Genomic DNA, 7,512 nt, shown 5'->3' on the forward strand with positions numbered 1-7,512 from the left:
CAGAAACTAAAAAGAAAGGGTTAATAGCGAGGCAATGCAGTATACATTTGCAGGTCAAGTAATTTAAGTACATATATTATTTTGTCTGTATCCCAGCTTGTTTTATGTCCCTTTAACTATGCAATGTTACTGTATTTAGTGGTTCTATAAGATTATAAAGTATTTCCTTATAAGTTTTATTTCCTAGACCATGTACAATTTAGTTGCCCTCCTTTGGTTTCTAGTGTCTAGTCAAGTCACACTATTTTGAGTATCTTCTCCAGATTACACTTTGGAGAATCATTTTACAGAGTGAAAGGGAGTCATGGATGAAATCAGGATGTAGGTGTCTAATTACTATAACAATCTGGCCTTTATATTTAATTATGTAAAAAACATTAAGTGGAGGAGTATCCCTGTAATCCCCTTGAGAAAAACTGAGTTTATGCTTTTTATAGACTCAAAAGAATATAGAACTAATCTATATACTGTGTATGCTTTTCAACAAAGATGCCAACAAAGTAAATTTGATCATATTGAAAAGTCTCTTAGATTAAATATTTCATGCAATTTCATGAATGTGCATGTTCCTTTAAATGCATTTCAATTTGGAGTTGTATAGTTCTTTCATTACTTATTTGTACAGCGACATGAACTTCTGTTGCGCTGATCCTGTATTTATTGCAAGCAACAACAACATACGTTTTTTAGATATTTCAAACTTGGCTGCAGCAGAGGATGTGACACTGAAATAATCTCAATATGGCATTTTATTTAAAGGGACATTAAACACTAAAATGCTAGATAGAATGAAGCATTCAAAGAAAAGATTAGTCTGAGAATAATCTGTAGACATTGACAAAATAAGTGTAAAGTTTTAGTGTCTATAAAACAATGGGAGCTGCCATGTTGTAACTTAGGTTACCTTCTCTGCTGTGGCCAATTAGGGACAGTTATAAATAGGTCACTAGAGTGTGCAGCCAATGGCTTTGTGGTATATAACAGTGTTCTGCACTTCCTTTTCTAACAGGAACTGAAAAGCTCACAATTTCACAATGGAATTACAGGAAAAGGGGGCAAAGTAAATCATGAAAGTATATTGCAGAGTTTTTTTAAGCATACGTGTTATTTTAAATTATCATCACAAAGTGTTTAATGTACCCTGAAAGTCATTAGTCTCACTCTTATAGAAAGTAAAACACAATTTTAGGGCTGCAACTAACTATTATTTTCATAATCGATTAATCGGCCGATTATTTTTAGGACTAATCGGATAAAAAGAGAATCAATAATAGTTTTGTATGTTTTAAATAAAATCCACATAATGAGTGTTAACACAACGGTTTCTTCAATTTTTAAGCAGCAGAGCACAGTTTTATAATTAAACAAAACCACAAACTGTTTGAAAAGAGGTAGAACTAGAAAGAGTTAGACTATCACTGTTAATAACATTCTGTTATTCACTCTTTCAGAAACTTTGCATTGAAATGCAAAGATCTTAACATGTCCGCATGCTCCTGGCTAAGGCTGGTTCTCTGTTTGCAGCTATATTTCAGCAGAGAAAAGGCTGTTGAGGTGTATAAGTAGGGTTTTGCCAATTTCACCAAAGTGGGATATTTATCTTTGTTAGCTCTTCACCAATGCCAAGTGTTTTCTACCTTGGCAAGGGGCCTCTCAATAAAGTAACCCTTGACTTCATTCTAACATAAAAATAACATAATTTATGCTTACCTGATAAATTCCTTTCTTCTGTAGTGTGATCAGTCCACGGGTCATCATTACTTGTGGGATATTAACTGCTCCCCTACAGGAAGTGCAAGAGGATTCACCCAGCAGAGTTGCTATATAGCTCCTCCCCTCTACGTCACCTCCAGTCATTCGACCAAGGACCAACGAGAAAGGAGAAGCCAAGGGTGTAGTGGTGACTGAAGTATAATTTAAAAAATATTTACCTGCCTTAAAAAACAGGGCGGGCCGTGGACTGATCACACTACAGAAGAAAGGAATTTATCAGGTAAGCATAAATTATGTTTTCTTCTGTTAAGTGTGATCAGTCCACGGGTCATCATTACTTGTGGGATACCAATACCAAAGCAAAAGTACACGGATGACGGGAGGGATAGGCAGGCTCTTTATACAGAAGGAACCACTGCCTGAAGAACCTTTCTCCCAAAAATAGCCTCCGAGGAAGCAAAAGTGTCAAATTTGTAAAATTTGGAAAAAGTATGAAGCGAAGACCAAGTTGCAGCCTTGCAAATCTGTTCAACAGAGGCCTCATTCTTAAAGGCCCAAGTGGAAGCCACAGCTCTAGTGGAATGAGCTGTAATTCTTTCAGGAGGCTGCTGTCCAGCAGTCTCATAAGCTAAACGAATTATGCTACGAAGCCAAAAAGAGAGAGAGGTATCAGAAGCTTTTTGACCTCTCCTCTGACCAGAGTAAACGACAAACAGGGAAGACGTTTGTCGAAAATCTTTAGTTGCCTGTAAATAAAATTTAAGGGCACGAACTACATCCAGATTGTGCAAAAGACGTTCCTTCCTCGAAGAAGGATTTGGGCACAAGGATGGAACAACAATCTCCTGATTGATATTCCTGTTAGTGACTACCTTAGGTAAGAACCCAGGCTTAGTACGCAGAACTACCTTATCCGAGTGAAAAATCAAATAAGGAGAATCACAATGTAAGGCTGATAACTCAGAGACTCTTCGAGCCGAGGAAATAGCCATTAAAAATAGAACTTTCCAAGATAACAACTTTATATCAATGGAATGAAGGGGTTCAAACGGAACACCCTGTAAAACGTTAACAACAAGGTTTAAACTCCATGGTGGAGCCACAGCTTTAAACACAGGTTTAATCCTGGCCAAAGCCTGACAAAAAGCCTGAACGTCTGGAACTTCTGACAGACGCTTGTGTAACAGAATGGACAGAGCTGAGATCTGTCCCTTTAAGGAACTAGCGGATAACCCCTTTTCTAAACCTTCTTGTAGAAAAGACAATATCCTAGGAATCCTAACCTTACTCCAAGAGTAACCTTTGGATTCGCACCAATATAGGTATTTACGCCATATTTTATGGTAAATCTTTCTGGTAACAGGCTTCCTAGCCTGTATTAAGGTATCAATAACTGACTCAGAAAAACCACGCTTTGATAAGATCAAGCGTTCAATTTCCAAGCAGTCAGCTTCAGAGAAGTTAGATTTTGATGTTTGAAAAAGGACCCTGAATCAGAAGGTCCTGTTTCAGAGGTAACGACCAAGGTGGACAGAATGACATGTCCACCAGATCTGTATACCAAGTCCTGCGTGGCCATGCAGGCACTATTAGAATCACTGATGTTTTCTCCTGTTTGATTCTGGCAATCAATCGAGGAAGCATCGGGAAAGGTGGAAACACATAAGCCATCCTGAAGGTCCATGGTGCTGTCAAGGCATCTATCAGGACCGCTCCCGGATCCCTGGATCTGGACCCGTAGCGCGGAAGCTTGGCGTTCTGTCGAGACGCCATGAGATCTATCTCTGGTTTGCCCCAACGTCGAAGTATTTGGGCAAAGACCTCTGGATGAAGTTCCCACTCCCCCGGATGAAAAGTCTGACGACTTAAGAAATCCGCCTTCCAGTTCTCCACTCCCGGGATGTGGATTGCAGACAGGTGGCAAGAGTGAGACTCTGCCCAGCGAATTATCTTTGATACTTCCATCATTGCTAGGGAGCTTCTTGTCCCTCCCTGATGGTTGATATAAGCTACAGTCGTGATGTTGTCCGACTGGAACCTGATGAACCCCAAAGTTGCTAACTGGGGCCAAGCCAGAAGAGCATTGAGGACTGCTCTCAATTCCAGAATGTTTATTGGAAGAAGACTCTCCTCCTGATTCCATAGTCCCTGAGCCTTCAGAGAATTCCAGACAGCGCCCCAACCTAGTAGGCTGGCGTCTGTTGTTACAATTGACCAGTCTGGCCTGCTGAATGGCATTCCCCTGGACAGATGTGGCCGATAAAGCCACCATAGAAGAGAATTTCTGGTCTCTTGAATGGAATGAAGGACACGGCATGCATTTAGAAGTTTTGTTAACCTGTCCTCTGTCAGGTAAATCTTCATTTCTACAGAATCTATCAGAGTCCCCAGGAAGGGAACTCTTGTGAGTGGAAAGAGAGAACTTTTCTCTTCGTTCACTTTCCATCCATGCGACCTTAGAAATGCCAATACTATCTCTGTATGAGATTTGGCAGTTTGAAAGCTTGAAGCTTGTATCAGTATGTCGTCTAAGTACGGAGTTACTGAAATTCCTCGCGGTCTTAGTACCGCCAGAAGAGTGCCCAGAACCTTTGTGAAGATTCTTGGAGCCGTAGCCAGTCCGAATGGAAGAGCTACAAACTGGTAATGCCTGTCTAAAAAGGCAAACCTTAGATACCGGTAATGACTTCTGTGAATCGGTATGTGAAGGTAAGCATCCTTTAAATCCACTGTGGTCAAGTACTGACCCTCTTGGATCATGGTCAAAATTGTTCGAATAGTTTCCATCTTGAACGATGGAAATCTTAGGAATTTGTTTAGGATCTTTAAATCCAAGATTGGCCTGAAGGTTCCCTCTTTTTTGGGAACTACAAACAGATTTGAGTAAAACCCTTGTCCTTGTTCCAACCGCGGAACTGGATGGATCACTCCCATTAATAAAAGATCTTGTACGCAGCGTAGAAACGCTTCCTTCTTTGTTAGGTTTGTTGACAACCTTGACAGATGAAATCTCCCTCTTGGGGGAGAGGATTTGAAGTGCAGAAGGTATCCCTGAGATATGATCTCTAACGCCCAGGGATCCTGAACATCTCTTGCCCAAGCCTGGGCGAAGAGGGAAAGTCTGCCCCCCACTAGATCCGGTCCTGGATCGGGGGCCCTCAATTCATGCTGTCTTAGGGGCAGCAGCAGGTTTTCTGGCCTGTTTGCCCCTGTTCCAGGACTGGTTAGGTTTCCAGCCTTGTCTGTAGCGAGCAACAGCTCCTTCCTGTTTTGGTGCAGAGGAAGTTGATGCTGCTCCTGCTTTGAAATTACGAAAGGAATGAAAATTGGACTGTCTAGCCTTGGCTTTGGCCTTGTCCTGAGGCAGGGCATGACCTTTACCTCCTGTAATGTCATCAATAATCTCTTTCAAGCCGGGCCCGAATAAGGTCTGCCCTTTGAAAGGAATATTAAGCAATTTAGATTTAGACGTAACATCAGCTGACCAGGATTTTAGCCACAGAGCTCTGCGTGCCTGAATGGCAAATCCTGAATTTTTAGCCGCAAGTTTAGTTAAATGTACTACGGCATCTGAAATAAATGAATTAGCTAACTTAAGGAATTTAAGTTTGTGTGTGATGTCATCTAGTGTGGATGATTGAAGTGTCTCTTCCAGAGACTCAAACCAAAATGCTGCTGCAGCCGTGACAGGCGCAATACATGCAAGAGGTTGCAATATAAACCCTTGTTGAACAAACATTTTCTTAAGGTAACCCTCTAATTTTTTATCCATTGGATCTGAAAAAGCACAGCTATCCTCCACTGGGATAGTGGTACGCTTAGCTAAAGTAGAAACTGCTCCCTCCACCTTAGGGACCATTTGCCATAAGTCCCGTGTGGCGGCGTCTATTGGAAACATTTTTCTGAATATAGGAGGGGGTGAGAAAGGCACACCAGGTCTATCCCACTCCTTAGTAACAATGTCAGTAAGTCTCTTAGGTATAGGAAAAACGTCAGTACTCGTCGGTACCCGCAAAATATTTATCCAACCTACACATTTTTTCTGGGATTGCAACTGTGTTACAATCATTCAGAGCCGCTAATACCTCCCCTAGTAACACACGGAGGTTCTCAAGCTTAAATTTAAAATTTGAAATGTCTGAGTCCAGTTTATTTGGATCAGAACCGTCACCCACAGAATGAAGCTCTCCGTCTTCACGTTCTGCAAACTGTGACGCAGTATCAGACATGGCCCTTGCATTATCAGCGCACTCTGTTCTCATCCCAGAGTGATCACGTTTACCTCTTAGTTCTGGTAGTTTAGCCAAAACTTCAGTCATAACAGTAGCCATATCTTGTAATGTGATTTGTAATGGCCGCCCAGATGCACTCGGCGCTACAATATCACGCACCTCCTGAGCGGGAGATGCAGGTACTGACACGTGAGGCGAGTTAGTCGGCATAACTCTCCCCTCGTTGTTTGGTGAAATATGTTCAATTTGTACAGATTGACTATTTTTTAAAGTAGCATCAATACATTTAGTACATAAATTTCTATTGGGCTCCACTTTGGCATTAACACATATAGCACAGAGATATTCCTTTGAATCAGACATGTTTAACACACTAGCAAATAAACAGCAACTTGGAAATACTTTTCAAAGTAATTTACAAACAATATGAAAAACGAACTGTGCCTTTAAGAAGCACAGAAAAATATTATAACAAATAATTAAGTTATAGCATCAATCTTTGTCAGAATACACAGTTTTAGCAAAGGATTGTTCCCCTCAGCAAATGATAACTAACCCAGGCAGCAGAAAAAAACACACAAATAAACGTTTTTTATATCACAGTCAATACCCTCAGCACAGCTCTGCTACTTCCCTCAAAAAAGGCTTTTGAGATCCCTGAACTCTGTAGAGATGAACCGGATCATGCAGGAAGAAAATGAACCTCTGACTGAGTTTTTTCTGATGCATAGTGAAAGCACCAAAATGGCCCCTCCCCCACACACATAACAGTGAGAGGGATCAGTGAACTGCTCTAATTTAAATCAAAACTATTGCCAAGTGGAAAAAAAGTGCCCAAAACATTTTTTCACCCAGTACCTCAGAGAAAAAAACGTTTTTACATGCCAGCAAAAATACGTTTTACCTCAATAATTAATTGTCATTTAAAACCTATTGCAAGTCCCTGCAAAATAGGTTAAGTCTATGTATACAGTTTAAAAGCCAGAGAAGTACCATTTCCCAGAAAACTGAAGTGTAAAATATACATACATGACAGCCTGATATCAGCTACATCTACTGCATTCAAGGCTGAGTTTACATTATAACGGTATGGCAGGATTTTCTCATCAATTCCATGTCAGAAAATAATAAATTGCTACATACCTCTTTGCAGATTAATCTGCCTGCTGTCCCCTGGTCTGAAGTTTACCTCTCCTCAGATGGCCGAGAAACAGCAATATGATCTTAACTACTCCGGCTAAAATCATAGAAAAACTCAGGTAGATTCTTCTTCAAATTCTACCAGAGAAGGAATAACACACTCCGGTGCTATTATAAAATAACAAACTTTTGATTGAAGATATAAAAACTAAATATATCACCATAGTCCTCTCACACATCCTATCTAGTCGTTGGGTGCAAGAGAATGACTGGGGGTGACGTAGAGGGGAGGAGCTATATAGCAACTCTGCTGGGTGAATCCTCTTGCACTTCCTGTAGGGGAGCAGTTAATATCCCACAAGTAATGATGACCCGTGGACTGATCACACTTAACAGAAGAAATCTTGAATATCTATATGCAATGGTA

The 7,512-nt window shown here is 40.7% G+C and overlaps 1 protein-coding gene across 1 annotated transcript in view; it reads right to left on the bottom strand.

Moving 5' to 3' along the window:
- The window catches only part of RAB11FIP5 (RAB11 family interacting protein 5), a 355,500-nt gene that overhangs the window by 80,874 nt on the left and 267,114 nt on the right, over positions 1 to 7,512 (bottom strand). The gene's annotated exons all lie outside the window — the stretch shown is intronic.

This window comes from Bombina bombina, chromosome 2 (assembly GCF_027579735.1).
Source record: "Bombina bombina isolate aBomBom1 chromosome 2, aBomBom1.pri, whole genome shotgun sequence".
NCBI lineage: Eukaryota > Metazoa > Chordata > Amphibia > Anura > Bombinatoridae > Bombina > Bombina bombina.